Source organism: Pangasianodon hypophthalmus, chromosome 10 (assembly GCF_027358585.1).
Source record: "Pangasianodon hypophthalmus isolate fPanHyp1 chromosome 10, fPanHyp1.pri, whole genome shotgun sequence".
NCBI lineage: Eukaryota > Metazoa > Chordata > Actinopteri > Siluriformes > Pangasiidae > Pangasianodon > Pangasianodon hypophthalmus.
In genome coordinates this window covers 24,389,630-24,409,948 of record NC_069719.1, presented here as the reverse complement: position 1 = coordinate 24,409,948, position 20,319 = coordinate 24,389,630, and the positions used below count along the sequence as shown (strand labels likewise).

The 20,319-nt window shown below is 35.8% G+C and overlaps 1 long non-coding RNA gene across 1 annotated transcript; it reads right to left on the bottom strand.

Moving 5' to 3' along the window:
* Positions 1–18,739: 18,739 nt before the first annotated feature.
* LOC128319143 (uncharacterized) lies at positions 18,740–20,243 on the bottom strand. The gene is made up of 2 exons (XR_008302550.1): positions 20,058–20,243; positions 18,740–19,445 (listed from the first exon to the last, which is right to left on the bottom strand). It is a non-coding gene; the product is annotated as an uncharacterized LOC128319143 (long non-coding RNA).
* Positions 20,244–20,319: the final 76 nt, after the last annotated feature.

Sequence of the window (20,319 nt, the reverse complement as noted above, 5' to 3'; positions counted from 1 at the left end):
AATGCATAGCCAGCAGTATTTCCATGCTGTAGTTTGGGAAAAGCTCTGTAAGTGCCTGTCGGAAAAGTCTAGGTCCCAAACCATATGGGCATTGATTATGTTTATCATCCAACTCCATGGGAGCTTGGCAAAACTAACAGCTCCCCATCCTATCCTGAAATACATGAAAGGTTGGGAAGCTGCAACATTTCAACAATTCACACAAGTTATAAGATCATTTACTCTGTATGCGCATAGTCTGCTCTGCAACTATGTGTCTTGTTCAGTGACACAGACAGTCATGATGAAAACATTAATAAGTCAAATACTCTCTCTCACAGTGCCCATCAAGACACTCTATCTGATGCAGATTTAATGATAAACGGATTAGCAAAAAGTAAAAGGATTAGAGCACTATATTCACTTTCTCAACTCATCAACAAGACAAGAATGGGAAAGAGTTCTACTACTGGCGGTTCCTCAGTGGAAAGAAGGAGAACAATTTGATTTGCATTTATTTAAAATATTTTTTATGGTGCCCATTAATTTCTATATAGGCCTTTTAGAGATTTTTTAAGTGAATATAACCTCTTGAGAACCGAACTATAATATCTGTATTTTATCAGCACCTGATAACAATGGAAGCAATGTCATTAAAAAGGAAGATGTTTGGAAAAAGAATAATTCCCAGCAATGTAGTTGGGAGAAAATGTGAAGTCTTCAAATTAGGACAGTCAGGTCACAGAAGGATAAGAATAGTTTTTCATTACAGGAAATGTAGACGTTTTTTTCCAGAGTTTGAGTGGAAATGCTAAATCATTGTGTGTAATGTTGATTTTATGCAACAATTTTTGAGTGGTGCCAATAATTATGGAGTTGATTGTAACACTAGAGACTGTGCAGACATTGTAACTAGAGCATTAATAAGTTCAGGATGTGCCTATTAGGATGACAGCTTTGGAGGTGCAAAGGAATAACAGTTATCAGTTGGCACAGGCTGATCTCGCCCCATCTGCTGAGACTTTGCATATATTTTCAGCTTCCTGAGCAATGATTAGGGCTGTCAGAACCTCTTTAACCTTCTAACTGCTGGTCCCAACTGGCCCTAATTAGAGACTAATGATTTCTAAAGACACAGGCTGTGATTGGACTGCCTTTGCAGTTTGTATACAAATTAATCAGCAATCACATCAGGCATCCAAGTCATTGCTGATGTATAGACAAAAAATCAAACATAAAGGATAATTATCAGAGAACAAATGAAATAACAATAACTTTTTTTTTTTTTTTGCCAAAGCATATAGAGAAGTTTGACATATGAGACATGACATACCTTGAATCTCTTCATCCATCTTTTTCAAAAATTATTTTGTATGCGAAAACCTACATAGGCATACACACAAACACATGTACTGTATAACAGGCACCAGACCACTCAATTCCTCTTTTTTTTCATATACATTTCACGAAAAACTGCCAGAATTTGGTTAATCATGCATCAAAATGACCCTTTTAAGTCCAATTTGATAAGCAGTGTAGCTCATATTGTTAAAAAAACAAGTAAATCTTGTGTAAATTTTGTGGGTTGTAGCTCAAATGTTGGCTGCACATTTAACCCCAACATATGACTCTTTGAGGCCATCTGGAGAGTTGGCTCATGTTGGAGAAATCCATTGAGGCTCTCTCTCACAAGTCGCGCAGTCTTCCCAGATGATGGAAACCCCAGAGATTTTGTGTCAAACTGATGGTGGAATCAGACAGCTAATATGGAGGGAAACAAAAAGAACTTCAACGTCCACAGGCTCTTCAATAATTTTTCAGAGTTTGTGTGTGTGATTGCTTATGTGTATACAAGGTATTAGTGAATAATCACTTAATTATAATTATATTGGATAACTGTCTTTTCAAACTGGGAAGAATTGCCGGAGGGCATAGGTGAGATGGAAAATACCAATAAAAAATGAAAATAATTTTAGTGATTGTGTAAGACTTGCCGACCTTTACGCATTTTCCGTACGCATTTTAACACTGGAGTGTGCGGGACAATACTTCAAAATGTGCTAAAATAGCTGTCTTTTATCATAATAAAAATGGCAGATGAGCCAACTAACATTTGCACTGGTGTTTTGAACTCTCTGATATTAACAGACACTCTCTGGAAGCCCTATCCTCGTAGTCCGTCTTACACTAGTAAAGATTTGGCCTGTGTTTTGCAGTGCTTAAAAGGTGCACTGATGCAGTGCCCTTGCTTTCTGTCAGGGTAAATGGATATTTCAGAACAAGGGCATTTGAAAAAAAGAGATGTATTTGTTTTCTTTTTCTTAGTTTGTTCATGGGGAACAAGTTCACCACGGTGCACTGAATTGTGCATAAAATTCCATAAAATGTCTATAAATTTCTATAAAACTTGGCATAAAACCACCCTGGCAACCCTGAGCTCAGCTAATCATTGTGTAATGGGTTATGGAGCATTTAGTCCTGAATTTTCACTTTAATATAGTACTGAACAAGGCAAAAATTGTAGAACTCTTGCAGTTTTTGCAGATGTATAATGCAGACACTGCATATGCATTGCATATACTGTATATTATGGTACAGTGCACACGCTAATACAAAACTACACATTTATCTCATATATTGTAAGCAAAACTACCCTCTGCTTTCCAAATGATGCACACATTCACACTTAATTCACTATAATGCTTTCTTTCATTTTAGGTAGAAGAATGGTTTTAATACACAATCAATAAATTTGATCTTCTTAACACATCAAGATATGTATCAGCGAGTCACTGAGAAGTTTCCACCGACTGACCTAAAACACTTGCAAGATATGATGTCTACAACTAATACTTGTGCTACAATCCATTAAGGTAAATATAAATAATTTTTAAAAATTGTCACATTAAAAAAAACTGATTTAATTCTAGAGATTAACTGTCTGAATATTTTTGCAAATTGTATTTTATAATTAAACCATTATAAACTTGTATTAACAAATTTCAACATGCCCAGTGTGTCAGGTATTTTTTTTTAACCATGTGCCAGTTGCGTGGAAAACAGAGAATCTCTGAGGTGTTTTCCAACAACATAAATTGTTTTAGCCATAAAATTTCAGTTCTTAGTGGAACTATTGGATTATTGTGTGTTCTTCCAGCTTTCAGCCTTTGTGCTTTACCAATTCTAGACATGATTAAGATTATGTTTAGCTAATAAAGTCACCTAACTTTCTTTTGTAGGCATTTTTTATAACTACATTGAAACTGCCTAAGGTAACCAGTGACATGTAGAGCTAAAAGCTTTTGAATTTATAGTGATGGGTAAAAATAAATGACTTGATATGTGAGGGTTGATCCAAGTGCACAGATTGCAGAAGATCTTCATCTAACAGTTTTAGAGATAAAGAGGAGCTGTATGAGCAATTAGGTTTATAAAAAAAAAGTCAGTGTTTTTTAGGATCGAAAGAGTTGTTTTTGTTCTTAGTATATTAGAGGTGCACTGTTGAATTTTGTGTCTCTGGTCTCACACACACTAACAAAAAGGCCTGGGCACTTTTGTTATATTTGCTCATGTGTGCATGGGTGAGAGCACCCAAACGACATGCACCTGAGTCCTGCTCCTATTTTTTAATTCACCCAAACCTGTAATCTTCTCCAAATAAAAAAAAAAAAAGAAGAAGGTTTTTAAGCATTTAAATGAGAGCAAATTTAATAATAATAATAATAATAATAATAATAATAATTGTACTTTTTTTCTTGCTGTAAGAACTCCTCTCTAAACATGAACGTGACCTATTTGTACTAGCATGAGGAGCATTTATATACTATATATTTTTAAACATATATTTTGATCATTTGTGGCATAAAAACACTACCTTTTCATCAACAACTCTTTGGTGCCCTTGGTAGGATTCAGTCTGTTAGTGCTCCTTTCTATATTTGTTGTGAGAGACATATAAAATGTTTGCGCTTGCTATGGAAGAAAATGACCTTCATACTCTAAGGCCATTTATGCTAATTTCATCATGTTTTCTGACAGGATTCATATGTGGTTATTCAAGTGCAGAGGTCTGAACAATGGCTGCAAAGTAATGTACAAAAGACGCAAACCCTTTACAGGACTTAATGCCATAATGCCAATAAATAGCAAAATAACAAGTGTCTTTGTCATAAGATTTTTAAAAGCACATCAGAGAGACCAACCTTTTTTTTGTTCTATAATGGATTTTTATTACTCTGAATATGCATAATAATTGCATTCTTCCTAATTAATTATAGATTCAGCATTGTCCTTCATGAAATGTTTCCATCTGAGTTCAAACCCTGTCCATAATTGTCCATACCTGCTGTGCCACTGTGCTGCTGTTGTCTGAAGTAAAATTTGCAATGGATTGAGATTGCGTTCTACAACACATCATACTTTGGGGTGGTAATCACCATATTGTACTGCATTCAAGTTGCATGATTCTTTATTCTAATTGTTGTGTTTGAAGGTGTGACTTAACTAATAAGTGCATGCTAACAACTACTTTACCTGCAGTATAAACGATTTATTTATTTATTTATTTATTTATTTATTTATTTATTTCATAATTACAACTGTTTGTAGGCTGTCATTCAGTGAGAATTCCTAGACGAATTTAAATATTTTTTAATATTTTAAATAGTGTTCTAATAAATAATATTTGCTTATCCCAGCAACTTTCATATCACGACTTCTTGTAAGGATAACTTATTGTTTTTATTTTACTTTCTCTTTTTATTTTCTAATGCATTGCCTGCCATTTACCGCTATATGTTATCTCTGTCTCTATTAGCCAGGCTGAATGTGAATGCTCTTGGCATGGAAGGCCATTTCAGATTTCCTCTCAAGTAGCAGCTGTTTTCTCCTGACATATGCTCTGGAGTAACATGAACCGTGGATATTAAAGCTATAACCCCTCATGCATGTCCGAGGCAGAGGATTCAGAGAAGAAAAGGGTTTTGACATTCTGTCCAACAGGCTGTGCAGTGAGCTTCTTCTCTCGGGTGGCTTGATTTGGATTCCCTGAGAGGAGGAAATGTGTACTTCTCCTCAGACACCAGCCAATATGAGTTGTTATTGATGCAATCCAGTGATATCGGTGATATTTTGATTATTTACTGAAGTGTGTATAAAAGTTCCAAAAACTGACTTGATATTGTCAAAACTTTTCAAAGCCATTTCTCTGACAATGAAGAAATGGGTGAAACAGGATGATACTTCAGATATTCCAGAAACTTGTGTCAAGTGTTTATTGAATGTCCAGGAAGATGCTTGGTTATTCTTCATGTTATAGAGAGTGATGGTGATGGTCTCTGAAGAATCCAGGATGTAGTATCTCTTCTTTGTGTCCAGTGTTCTGGTAATATCAAGGACTATAGTGATGGGTGATGGGTGATGCAGTGTAGCCTGAGAAAATGAAGGTTCCACAAAAAATACTGTTTTGTACTAAGAGTCAATGTTTCATGTTTAAGGTTAAAGTTAGGGGTTAATGCCGGACCTACTGTTAGGAAATAAATAATGAAGAAATCAATGGGACAGAAGTGAAAAATGCACATTGCATGTGGTAATATGACGTACACTATATGGCCAAAAGTATGTGGTCACCTGACCATCACGTCCATATGCGCCCATTCCAAAACCATGGGTATTAATACGGAATTGGTCCAACCTTTGCTGCTGTAACAGCCTCCATTCTTCTGGGAAGGCTTTCCACTAGATTTTGGACCAGGATTTGGACCTCACCATTAGTGTGTTTGGGCACTGATATTGTGCGAGATGGTTTGGTGCTCAGTCTGTGCTCCAGTTCATCCTGAAGGTGTTCATTGGGGTTGAGATCAGGGCTCTGTGCAAGCCACTTGTTTTCGTTTGCATTGTCTGTCCAGGCATTGTCCTGCTGGAACAGGTTTGGGCCCCTTAGTTCTGGTGAAGGGAAACTGTAACACTACAGTATACAGAGACATTCTAGACAATTGTGTGCTTTCAATCTTGTGGCAAAGGTTTGGGGAAGACCCACTTATAGGTGTGAGGGTCACATGCTTTCCACATACTTTTGGCCATATAGTGTATATGAGAAACAAGATACACTCCTCAGATACGCTCCTCTATGTAGCTGATAGGTTTAAGCTTGAGAGAGGACAGTGCTCAAAAGGGCAGAGGGAGTCCCCTCTCATGAGGTGTGATACTGTAAATACCCATTAAGCATGACTCCAGTAGTGATGAAATGCACGACATTGTGGGCAGGAGCTGCTTATTTGCTTATAAACTAGTCTATTATTTGCTGATTACTTAAACTTTAACAGTCTGAGTTTGATTACATTACTGGACACAAATTTTGATTCAAATAAGGAAAGGATTAATTAACGTGTAATTAAAATGAATTCAGTCCTAAGCACCTGTTTTCAATCACATGTTGATGAGGACTATGTTTTAAGACAAGCTCTAATTCTGTGTTATGTAAATAAGGTTTGAAGATTAAGCCTGAGGTTTTTAATTAAGTTAATTAAGCGTGCACTAAATATAAAATTTAAAGGTCATCTTAGAACTTTTTTGTGAACTTGGATAAACATGCAGTGTGTTTAATTTTGCCACTGTTATAAAAGTATACAAGGCTTATTACTAGTATACAGTATGTGTGTACTTTATATTATAACTTTCAATTTCAGGCTTTTATCTGATTCAGTATGTCCCGCTGGACAGGTTAAAACTCATAATCGGCTTGGGAACATCTGGGGATCCCCAAGGAGGAGTTGGAACCTGTAACTGGGGTTAGAGAAGTGTGGGTCTGTTGCCACCACGACCTCTACCAGGCAGAAAGGAAGGAAATTTTTTTTATTTTTTATCCTGTGATGAAACATTTCTATCCTGTTGGGAGCAATCTCTTCCAGGATAACAATGCCCCCATCCACAGGGCAGGAGGTCACCAGATCTCAGTAAAATTGATTACCTATGGGAGATTTAGAGACCGAAGTGTAAAACAGACATGATAAGTCTCTCTCTATATAATTGTACATACAGTAAAGGTTCACACAGCCAAGACCAGATGCAAGCAGCACCTAACAAAACAACCATCTAACCAGAAAAAAGGGGAAATAGGATGCTATTTTTATGATGTAACAAGTGCAACAAATGTCAGCGATGTCAACATCAGAGAATTCATTTCGGACTTCAAAAATGGCAGCTGAATGGGAAAAAATGGCTTATGCACAATCAAATAAGCAAATTAAGAATACACAGGCATCATTCCAGCAACATACATTTGCTCATGCACAGAAATAGAGCCCAGAGTCTACTAAATGCCCTCTTTATTCCCTAACCTCATTCATTAGCGTAGGGTCCTATCTGCTGCTACTCTAATCATAAAGACAATGATGCTTATATTGAACATCATTTCAACACACTACTGTTCAACTTTATTGCATACAACTGTAGAAGAGTAATGATTGATAATTCTACTATCAGTAGATACTAATTCTTCTACAGTAGATAGTACTATCCAGTGTCACGCTGAAGAAGATGGATCCCTTTTTGAGTCCTCTCAAAGTTTCTTATTCATGTCATCTCAGGGAGTTTTTCCTTGCCACTGTCGCTTCTAATCTAAATATAAATCTACATCCAGATTTCTGTAAAGCTACAATGTCTATTGTTAAAGCACTGTACAGATAAAAATTTGATTGAATTAGAACTGAATTGAAGTTAGAAGGGGTGAAATAAAACTATATATATATATATATATATATATATATATATATATATATGTAATACTTGGCCATTACTCATTTGCATATCAGGCAAAGTTATTAAATTCATATCAGGAAAAGTTGTTAAAAAATAGCAAAAGAATGAAGAAAAATCAAGTTGGATTAACATTTTTGTGGCCCTATATAGTAGTAATGAGTATTTATGAGTATTTCTAATACATTCAGTATAGATACTTGCACTACCAAACCCCATGTCCCTTTTTAATTTTTTTCTATTTTTTTCTATTTCTGCCACATGCCGCACATGGTTTCTAGGTAGAAACAATACAGAATAAAAGGTTCATACTATATTCTGCAGTGTGTACCCATATACAGCACATGAGCTATGCAGCAGCGTGCTTTCTAGTATCAGTAATTTTACAAACTTCGTTCTAACTGCAACCGTTTGTAGTGTGCCTGATGTAAAATGAAATTTGTGGAGTGGTAGGTGTGGTAGATGTCACAGCCTGCCTCAATGAAAAACAGGCTAAACACTGAGCACTGCAAGTCCATGTATAGTGCCTTTTTACATTTTTTTTGTAAATGGAGACCATAGCATGCCCACGTAGCTTCATTGCACTTATTTATTAAATATATGCACATCTGAACCTTGGGTCATGTCCATTTATCTTTTGAGTTTGTGGTGCAATGTTTACTAAACCAATCATTTGACACATTTTTTAAAAATACTCAAACATGGAACTTGTGCATAAGTCTTATAAACAATAAGTGTCTGACATTAAATATTTATTTTACTTATGCTGATGTAATTACAGTGAGTGATGGGAATAAACGGTAGGAATTGCATGAACTGAAAAAAAATTAGAATGCTACCTCATTAATGCAGGTATTATGCAAACGTTTGTTTAACTAACCTTAAACTTTTGCACTCTTCTGACTTTCAATTTTGTTTCAGGTTTGATGATTTTGAGATCATTTTTGAAATTGGGCCTAAATCTAAATGTCATGACGGAGAAAACAAAAAATACAGCATAACTTCTAACTAGTACTGTGCAAATGTCTAAGGAAATACTGTAAAGTAAAGTGTGTCCTGGAAATCTAATTCTGAGCTGTTTTTTTATTATTTTGATATTGATTGACAGACTAATGCAGTAAGCATAAAATAGGTATGTACGACAGCATTTATATATTTTTAAAAAATGTAGCAGACATGACTCTAAGACTTTTGCACAGTACTAAACCTAATATAAATAATAGAGCAATTCTGCTTTTACTGGATTTAGATGGATCTCTACATATTTTATTCTTCACTAAATTGTGCATAAAAACGCACGTGCATGCTTTCACAGCGCATATCAAAAGAGAAATCTGGTTAAAATGAAAGCTCAAGTGTACATAAAAGCTTTCAGTGTTAATTGGTAGTTGGTTGTTCTCATTTGTTACAGAAAAAATAATTTAGTCTGTTGTATTGCGTTTGTATTTGGGTGAAGTAACCTATTACTGTTGAAGTGGTGTAATCTAAATATGTGTATCCGCAAAACCACACTGTAAGAAATGGGACAGGGCTTACAAGGCTGCACATGAAGTCTGCACTAAGAACAGGTTCAAAATTTGTAAATCAAAAGGGTTTAAAAACACCACTGAACAAGCAGATTTCAAATGTCACGTCACCTGTCGCTTGTTTCACGGCTCCACCAACTTCACTGCAGTCATCCTCATTTATGACCATAAGAAGAACAATAAAGCAAAACATAGGTTGGCATCCAACAAAAATAGAAACAAGCCGACGTTAATGAGCAAATTACCCTTGAGCTAGAGCACTTGATCTAAAATGGAAAGAATGAAATCTGAGTCATTAGTATTAAAGTTATTTTCCAGACAAAAATTGTTGATGGACAACAGAATATTATAATGCCCATATCTGCTGTCACTTGTTTGTCAAACGTAGAACTGGTGAGAAAGAACTCAGCCAGGTGTATGGGCTCAGACACGCTTTTTAAGTTCAGTCCACAAACTTTCTGTGGGATTCAGGTCAGGGCTTTCTGATGGCCACTCCACTACTTTCACTTTGTTGATTTTAAGGCATTTTTTATATGTTTAAATTTTATAGATAATCCTCCTTCCTCATGATACCATCCATTTTCTAAAATGCACCAGTCCCTTTTCCAGAAAAACATCATAAACATCATCAGCACATCATGATGCTGCCACCCCCATGCTTCACAGTTGGAATGCTATTCTTCGGATTAAAAGCATTTTTACTCCATACATACCACTGATCATTATGGTCTCATTTTGGTCTCATTTTCATTTCATCTGACAAGAGAACACTCCTCCAAACGACCAGGTTTCATGTTGGTGATTATCTGCAAACTTCATTCTGGCTTTTTTATGCCAGTCTTGGAGTAGGCGCTTCTTCCTTTCATGCCATGGCGATGTTTCTTTTTCTGTTGTCTTGGTGTTCAGTTGAACCTTCAGACCAACGTATGTTCACCCCTAAGAGATAATCTGCCTCCTTCCTGAATAATGCAGTGTCTGTGTGGTCCCAAGATTTTTATATCTGCATACAATTCTTTGAACTGATTCTCATGGTACCTTCAGTTGTTTGAAAATTGATTCTAAGAAGGAACTGGGCTTGTGGAGGACCATAATTGTTTTTTTGAGGTCTTGGCTGAGATGCTTGGAATTTTCCTACAGTATCAGTGGCAAAATTTATTGTCCCTTAAATACAGCCACAGGTGCACTCATAATTATCTCCTAATTATGACAATTGGCCAATCAGAAGCTTCTATAGGTTACATCAATTTCTGGAATCTTCTAGATTGTTTAACGAGACAGTAAACTTGGCGTATGTAAACATTTGACCCATTGGAATTTCAATATGGTGAATTAAAGCTGAAATAAATCTGTCTCTAATCATTTGTTTTTAATTTACCTCTGATGTGAATGAAGTAATGTAAAATGTGTGGAGGTGTAAAAAATTGAGATGCATTTGAATTAGTGCATGTAAACTTTTGGCCTCAACTGTACCTTTTCTACTGCAATATGGTAACAAGGTAAAAACAAGTAGAACTCAACGCCAAGTTCGGCCTTCTTGTTACCAATTTATATGCCTGAAATACCGTTAAACTATACATCAAACAGGAAGGAAGCTATTGAAGAAAAACTATTTCAGACATTTGACCTTTCTGTGACCTTGACCCTGTTTGGATAAAGCCAAAATCGAATCAGTTCATCTCAGTTCAATAGTTACAATGATAATTCCCTATTAATCCTACAAACATTCAACCACTCGTTCTTGACACTCGTTCTAACAAGCATCTCGGTGGACGGAAGCACAGACAAAGGATGGACAAACAGACAGACTGATAAATGGACGGACACAGAGGCACTGACAACTCACAAACATAAAAATAGCTCTAAATAAAAAACTTTGGTGAATAAAACACATTATATTTTACATGACCATGTGTAAGTACTGGAAAATCAAAATAATTATAATGGATCCAATCCAGACTCTGTCTGTGTGTGTGCTTGTGTGTGTGTGTGTGTGATACATTTGAACAAATGAGCATGTAAACAAATCAGAAAGCTCTGGGAGAGGTCAGGCCCTTTCGACCAATCACTATTCACAGTCACCACCAAGGTAAATCAAGCGTGGGACATTTCAAAGCCTAATTACCAGGTACATCTCAGCAAAAAGAAACATTTATGGGTAATCATCAGCAGGTGGGGTACTTAATATGGTGGACGGGTGGCCAAAAATGATTTTCTCAATTTTTGCCAAGCCATAAAAAATGACAAAAATGTATAATGTTGGAGATGAAATGTGATAAATGCATTGGCCCAAGACCTTAGCTTTTATTGCTGATGAGGAGCCGCATAATAGCTTTGCACTGTAATTATGTTGAGGATGCTTAAAGAAGATATTTGCCTTGAAGACCAAGATGTTGATATCTCAACAGGTGGAGATCATGTCACAGCTGAATTTATAGCAACAAATTCTGTCTGCTTAGACACAGACAATATGGAAAAGTTTCCATGACATAAATAACCTTTTAAGATGGGGTGCTGTATCGGGGAGAGACGGTGAGGATGGTTTCAAGGACTCAAGGAGAACACAAAATGTTCAGAAGAAGGACAACTAGTATTGGGTATCATTCCAATACCATTTATACATACATTGTGCTAATTAACAGAAAACAAAATGAGAGAGATCTGGACATATTTCATGATTAATGTTGGTAATGTTCTGGAAAATACCAGAATCAGGTAATACAGCATCTTCCTACAATACAAGTGACCTGAGAAAACATCTTAAACATAAAACGTAGCATGAGGAATTAATTTCTTGCTGTTGCATAGCAGCTAAGTGGGAAAAAAATGTCAAAAGACGACCCTAGAGTCCTTACCCAGTGTATTGGTCTTGACACTATCGGTCTTTGACTATCAGGGATTCCCAACATAATGAACTCAATAATATGTACTGTACTTATAGCTATACAGAAGCACTTTTTCAGAGTTAAACAAAACCCACTCTTCTCCAATGCAACCATACGCAATCCAAGGTAATTGACGTAGCTAGCTAATGCATTTCATTTAAAGTTAACTAGCTAATTCTATAAAGAACAAGCCTAGTAGTGCATGTGTTTGGATACGCATTAGCCATTATGCCAACCAGGAAACATAAACAGAGCTAAACAAAATGTTTTGATGCCCCTGATTGATTAATAATAAGTGTGTTTCTAATTTTAATTTATATCAGTGAATGACAGAAACCATGTACTCATACTCATATCCATGCATAACTAATAATCATGTCAATGATGATGTTACATGTAGTTGGTGGAGTTATTATAAGTTATTTCGTAGGCTGAACACACAAATATGTTTTTCCTTAATGTTTTCTTTCAAGACATTTCAGTTCAGTGCTAGAGTGAAATAAGGATATTTATTGACAAAGAAAATTAATGTGGTTTTTTTTTTTTGTTTTTTTTTTTTCATTGCACATATGAACCATATTGCATGGTTATTGGCAGCCCAACATTTTGTTTCTTATTAGTAAACAACTTTATTGATTCACAATGAATACCCATATTAGATTGAATGAAACTAAAGACTAATAGCCCTTTAAAAAGTGTCTTTTGTGCAAATGGCCTTTTTTGGGACGATTGGCAAACATGTTCCTGTGCAAGTGAAAATAACCAAATGGAGCCACTATGCTTATGTTCCTTCATTTACAAAAGAATATAGCCAGACATAATAATTTCATCAGAAATACGTCCAACACTGTTGTATAGTAACTTAGTCCTTCTTGTGGATAAACACATATGCACAAACACACACTTACTATCCTCGTGTTGAAATAATTATTACTGCATAATTATTAATTATAATTTATAGTATGCCTACTCCGAAAACTAACTGTGACCTGAAGGAAGTGTTTTGGCTCTTTTAGTTTTTTTAAATACAAGCTCTAGTTTTTGTCTAAATTGTCAGATATTCCTATCCATGTGTGTATTGTATTGCGTATTGTGAAATGCTTTTCAGCTCACCACATTTGTGAAGAAAAGTTATTTGAGTTCCTTCAGCTCAAACCAGTCTGGCCATTTTCTTCTTTCCTCTCTCATCAACAAGGCATTTCCACCTCTAGATCTGCCGCTCGCTGCATGTTTTTTGTTTTTCTCACCATTCTGTGTAAACCCTAGAGACTCCCAGGAGATCAGCAGTTTCAGAAATACACACCCCATCCAAAAACCAGCCCATCTGGCACCAACAGCCATGCCATGGTCAAAGTCACTGAAATTACATTTTTTCCCCCATTCTGGCACAGTGCTGCTGCTGCTGTGTGTATGTGTGTGTGTGTGTGTGTGTATGGGTGTGTGTGTGTTTTATATATGATTTTTTGAAAAGATTAATTATTTTCCCATTTTAGTGAGTGCCAAGAAAAAAAAAACAGAATTAAACGCTCTTTCCTTGTTTTCCCCATTTTCATTTCAAAACAAAAAATGAATGAACACAACGTCCCACCAAACATACCCACACACATACACATACACATACACATACACATACACACAAGACCAAACGGCTGAAGCACTCCCCAAGCTGGCTCCCTTCTATTGAGAAGTCGTTGGAGGAAGAAAAGGCAGATAGGATTGTTCACTTAACATGCTGCTTTAGTTGAGTGCACTGGTGTCTGAAGATCTCTGTTCAAGCTGGAGGCCAAAGGAGCAGTAGGTCTAGTGTAGGGCCCTGCAGGCGCTGAGGCATGAGGCCAGGCCCAGTTCTCTTTCCTCTGCCAACTTGCCTCAAACCCTGACTTAACAGCCAGACTCAACAGGGGATTGTGAGACAATGTGTGCAATTTTGCCACAGTGGCTCACTCATTCAAAAAGATTATCACAGCTTATCACAGCTGACAATGGTGTGTTGTTATGTATTTTTAGACTCCTGCTTTAAATAATATTAAAAAAAAAAAAAAAAAAAAAAAACAGCCACTATGGGCTTACTACACTGCTTTTAATCTTGCATGAACATAATTTTTCTCAGGTGTCTTTATTGTATATAGTGGCATTTTTCATTTAGTAATGATCTACCAACATTTATCCATAATACTGAATGGTTATTTCCCACTATGTATCTATATTTATATATCTCGCTTATTGATAATATACTGTGACTTCTGGAACATATTAATCTATCCATAGCCTTAGACTGCTTTGCTTGTTTATTATTGCAATTGTGGAAAGGTAAAGCTGGTTAAAACGGGTCCAGTCTCAAAACTGGAACTTAAAAATAATGCCTCATGTTTACAGGACATGCAAGAACTCGCATGTAATTTAGTATTTATTTTGGACCAAGTGTTCTTGCCTGCATGCCCTTTTACCTCTATTCCTTTGCCCCCACCTGACTGAATTTGGCAAGGCACTGGCTCACATTACAATATCATTTTCACACATTCGGCCCATGGTCTTACAGCATGTCATATTGTCACGTTAAGTGGGTGTTTTTTTTTTCTTTTGCGTAACGGGTCCCTTAAACATTGCCCACTTTCAGTGCCACATCCTTTTTCCTGAAGACCCCCAAGACCCTTCTGAAGCATAAGAGCTTTTAGCCAGCCTGCGCTAATGTGTGGAATAATAGCTACTCCCTGAATCTTGATGGCCCCTCAAAAAGCTGTCTGAATTTGTACACGAGAGCATCTACAGCAGAATATTATCCTTCTTTTTCTATCTATTCTTGTGCACTTCCATATCTAATCTTATCTTATTATATCTCTCCCCTCCTATTATCTTTCCCTCATGTAACCTTTCTGTCATATCATTAGTGAGGTGGAGGATAATATCTCCTCACAGATATGATGGAATACTACGAACTGAGAATAATATTACAATTATGTTGTGCTTTGCAATTACAGACAATAACACAAGAGGTCTCTCAGCAAAGAGCTTTTAAGTGAATTGTTACATCAAGGGTTGACTTACCTTCCCATTATATGTGGTTAGAAAACAAGCTAACATAATGTAAAAGTTACACTTTTAAAGTAGGATAAATCATTTGTCCTTTAAGAGTTTTGGAGTTAGTGCTATATGTATGAATTAAGAGATGCATCATTTAACACAGTAAAATTCAGCAGGATACATAATTGCCTGCAACTATCTTTTACCAAAACATAATTATAAAACAATATCAGCAATGATCATCAAGATTTTATGTCAGTTATTGATGCTTATTTTAATCTTTTGCTACTATATTTTGTTATTTGTGATCCCTTGTTCTGTGTAGTTCCAGTAAACATTCAGTGTACAATATATTATACCATGTTATATGGTCACTGTGTAATATTCATTTCATAAAGAGATAATATACCATACAATACTGTTAGATGTTAGACTTTTAATACAGCAAAGATGGAGCATAGTATGATGCAGTAAAAATATGACATCCAGTACAAAAAATATTTGAAAAATTTTATACAAAACATTGAAAAATCTAATGTGGATATGATAGTTTGTACAACATTCCAGGGCTTTACTGCTCAGGATGCACAATAAAAAGTGTTCTGGTGGTCAGTGTTTTCACACTGCTGTATCTCATACCAGAGTGCAAATGAATTTCTGTACACACAGAATCAAAAAAATAGAAAAACTCAGAATCCCTAGAAATATCTTTATCCTTAAATCCGATATTAAAACACACACACACACACACACACACACGAGTATCTACATCAGAGTATTATTCTATTTTGTGTCTATTAATCTTATTATATCTCTTCCCTTCATGTGATCATGTGATACAACATGTATACTTCAGGTCTGGGTGGAAAAAGAAGAAATAGTGAAAAGAAGAAAAAATGCATTGTAATGTAGGCGAAAAGATTTTAAAGTCACTACCCTCAAAACGGCACATCATGAACAGTATGGAGGTTTGAAATGTTACCCAATTTTTAAAAATGATCTCATAATTTATCCAAAATATCTTTTGCAGGAGATTCAGTAAACAACTTCTTCATGAAGAATGACAAAAACTGATTTCTTATGGTATGTGATAGCTGTATCTGTGTCACTGTATTACACTGTATAATGTTTTGTAAAATGCATAATATATAATATAATAATAAATAACAATATATGATATACAGTATAATATATAGTAGCTCTTGGAGGGCAAGTGTGTACAAGAATTTGCTCTTTTGAGATGCTGTTTTTCTTCCTTGCATAGAGATTTACAGGAGGACACAAAAAAAAAATGCAATGGCGGTGTAGGGGTACTGCTACTAAAATCACAAGCACTAAAGGATCAGTTTTTGCCAGCCATTACTTCTGATGCCTTGTGTGTTGTGTCTCGTGTAGGAGATGCAATCCATTGTGCATCAGAGAAACCAAGACAAAGACTGGCTGATTGTTTTACTGTGCATCATCATGGCATCAGAATGAATGATTTCTCCTTTTCAGTGGTGAGACACTTAGCACATAAAAGTAACAGTGTCTATTAGCATTGCTAGTTGTTGCAATGGCAATGAAATACACTCTCTACACTTTAACACCAGGAAGGATGAGTGTACTATTTTAAACTGTTTTATCTCCTACATTTTTGGAAGCACTTTTTCCAAAATATCAATTTTCTCTGGAAACCTTTGGATCAACCATACCACAGTGTATTATTGGGCAGGTTTAGATGGAGTCACTTGAATAGTGGAAGGTGTTTGATATCCTCCATGTGTCTTGATGACCACACTATTGTCTATTGTCCTGGAAATGTAAATTGTGAGATTTTTGATGTGGCATGACACACACAAACATGGAGTTGAGAAAATACAGGGCAACCATGTTGGTCTTTGCATGCAAATACAAGTGATGCTAGTGTGTTGAAGTTCAGAGATGGTTTGGATGTTTCAGGTAAGGACAAGAAAGTCAGACTACAGTGAGACAATAGACAGGACAGTAATATTTTTAATATGATAGCAAATATGAAGGCCAAATGAGTTCTCATTTCTTTAAAATACACACCATGGCATTATGACATATGACATGACACCAGGAATGGCAATCATAAAAATAATAAAAAACAAACAAACCAGCAAATTAATGAAAGAAGAAGAAGACAAATCAAAATCTAATTTTCTCCCACATAATCCACACACCACCCCCTTAACACACAACACAGAGTATGCGCACGCTTCAAAGGTTCTTTAAGGGTTCTTAGCTGAACCTTTAAGAGTTCCCCCAGAGGGACAACCGAAGAATTCCTAAGGGTTCTACATTTTCTAACCATGTAAATATGAGCTTAACTGTAATCAGTAGCACTGATCTCTACCTGCAGAGCAAAAGATTTATACTATAGGTTGCTGCAAGTAAATAATAAAGCTGCTATATTACTATAATGGATAGGACACTTGTATAATATGTATTTACAATTGCATTAAGCCAACTGTAGTGGTCTCACAGCAAGCTCAGATCAGAGCTTTGGTTTAAATGGGTATGCTTTTTTAAAATGAAAACATTTGAATTTTTAAACCAAATTATTTCTTTCAGATAGAGTCATTCAAGACAGTGAAGTCAGAGAGAGAGAGAGAGAGAGAGAGATAGAGAGAGAGAGAGAGAGTGTGTGTGTGTGTGTGTGTGTGTGTGTGTGTGTTGGTGGGGAGAGAGGGGTAATTGTAGTTGTAAACTAAATCAAGGCATCAAGGCTACAGGTGATAGTGTGGTAACTATTGTAGTTAAATCCACAGAAGAATAAGATGGGGATGATTCTGATTGCCCCCTAAAACAACTGAGTCACTTTGGAAATGAAGGCACAGATGTCTGCTCTGTACTAATAGACATTTGCTCCTTCAGTCGCCAGGGCTTGGTGCGCTCAGGTTTTCCACACTAGTGGCGCGTTTGGGGAAAGTTGCCGTTGCAGCGAGCGCTTCTTGCATTTCTGGCCCGAAATTGTGCTTGCTTGCGACTTAAAAACACACTGTGTTCCCAAGCACGGGAACATGATGGAAGAAAGCTTGGCAGGAAGAGTAGAGCTATCCTAAATTCTGTCATCACGCTGAAGAATAGGTTTATTTAGTTTTAGTAGAAATATATTTTTAATCATTTGTCACCACTGTATGGTTATCATTATTATTATTATTATTATTATTATCGCATAAAAATATATTATATAAAAATGTATAATGTATATAAAATGTATATAAAATTATATCAATTTTATATGTATATGAACATATAATAATAATAATAATAATAATAATAATAATAATAATAATGGTGCGTGTGTTTGTAATGGACCAGCTACTGAAGTGTCAAAGGCTTTGTGAACTGCATCCATTTATATATATATATATATATATATATATATATATATATATATATATAAAACATTTTATTTGGCTCTTTGGCATGAATGATGCGTGAAAGCCTTTTCTTCTTCTTCATCATCTTCTTCTTCTTCAGACAATAGACTGTAGAAATTGGAGCCAAGTAAAAAAAAATCTGGGAATTTTATCTTGCTGCACATATTTTGTTGTTATAATAATAATAATAATAATAATAATAATAATAATAATAGAATCTATTTAACATGGCTCCTTGCATCTCGTAACTTGCACTACAATAAAATAAAATAAAATAATAATTTTAAGGGATTGAACATTTTAAGGGATTTTTTTAAGGGAAATCTGGTACACCTAATGCGCCCAGCTGGATAAAGAATTAGAATAGACTACTAAAGGTTTGTCAGATTTTTTAAAAAATTAGTCAAGATATTAGTCAAGTGTGTAGTTGATAAGTCTGCACATACCAGCCTGAGAAAGTATGCTCAGAGCTCAGTCATGTTCGCGTTCTTGGTGTGTTCTTAGGTGTGCAAGAAATGCAAGAACTCACTTTGCAAGCCTTATTAATATCCTTATTGATTAAAGTTTGCACCAGTGCCATAAACCATCATAAGGAGTAAAGGGTACAGTTTTCCAGCAGTTAGACATACAGGTAAAGAAAAGGTATAAAACGAGAAAATTTACCTTTTGAAATTCTTAGACTGCATGATTGCCAGGTATTTGCGGGGCTGAGAAAGTGTGTCCGCGCGCGAGGGAAAGAATGCGCCCGAGCCTTTGCGCTTGAATGTAGTGCTTCAGCAAAAGCGCGTGCTGAAATGGCATTCATCGTTTAGATGCTGGGCTTTAATTATGTGCTCACTGATGACCAAAAGAGTCGACCTCGGAAAGTCTGACTTTTCATAATCCGACACGAGCTGCCAAGGAAATGATTCTGCTGTGAGCTCATAAATAAGTTTAGGATTTTTCTCTGGATCCTGAATAATACTACCATATCAAACAATTATTTCTTTTTTATCATATATGATAATATACTGCCATACTGTCAGTATATGACAGTATATGACAGTCTATGTATATGTACATGCATATATGAATATGTCATATATATATATATATATATATATATATATATATGAATATTTCACATAGTCTACATATTGTCAAATATATGTACATGCATATATGAATATGTCATATATATATACATGAATATGTCACTTAGTCTACATACTGTCATATATATGTATATGCATATATGAATGTCATATATATATATGAATATGTCACTTAGTCTACATGCTGCATATATGACAGTATGTAGACTAAGTGATATTAAGGTTGTTTTAGCAACATCTTGATAAATTTGAAAAGTTTCAAAATGTGATCAAGGCTGTACGCAATGCCTGCTTTACAAATTAGCAGTAACAAATATCAAGGACTAAGTGCTCCAGGGAAAGAAAAAAAAAAAAAAAAAAAAAAAGCAGTGATGGAGCAAAAAATGCAAGTAATATATCTACTTAAATTACCCCCTTGTTTTCTTTGGTGCCTTTGGATGACTGGGTGTCTGTCTCCAGCGCAGAAGTTCAGTGTTTTGTATTCCTCGAAATCCAGTGGGCTGCTCTTATTGGTAGCTGAAATTGTTGCATCACGATGATCCTGACGCGCATGTCTTCCTGCTTCCTTCATTCGCGTCTTCAAGTGAATCTTGTTGATGTGAGCGCGCGCTGCAGCCTTGTCCTGTTGGTGGCTGCTGAGACGGACAATTTCCAGGTAGAGAGAGGAGAGGCG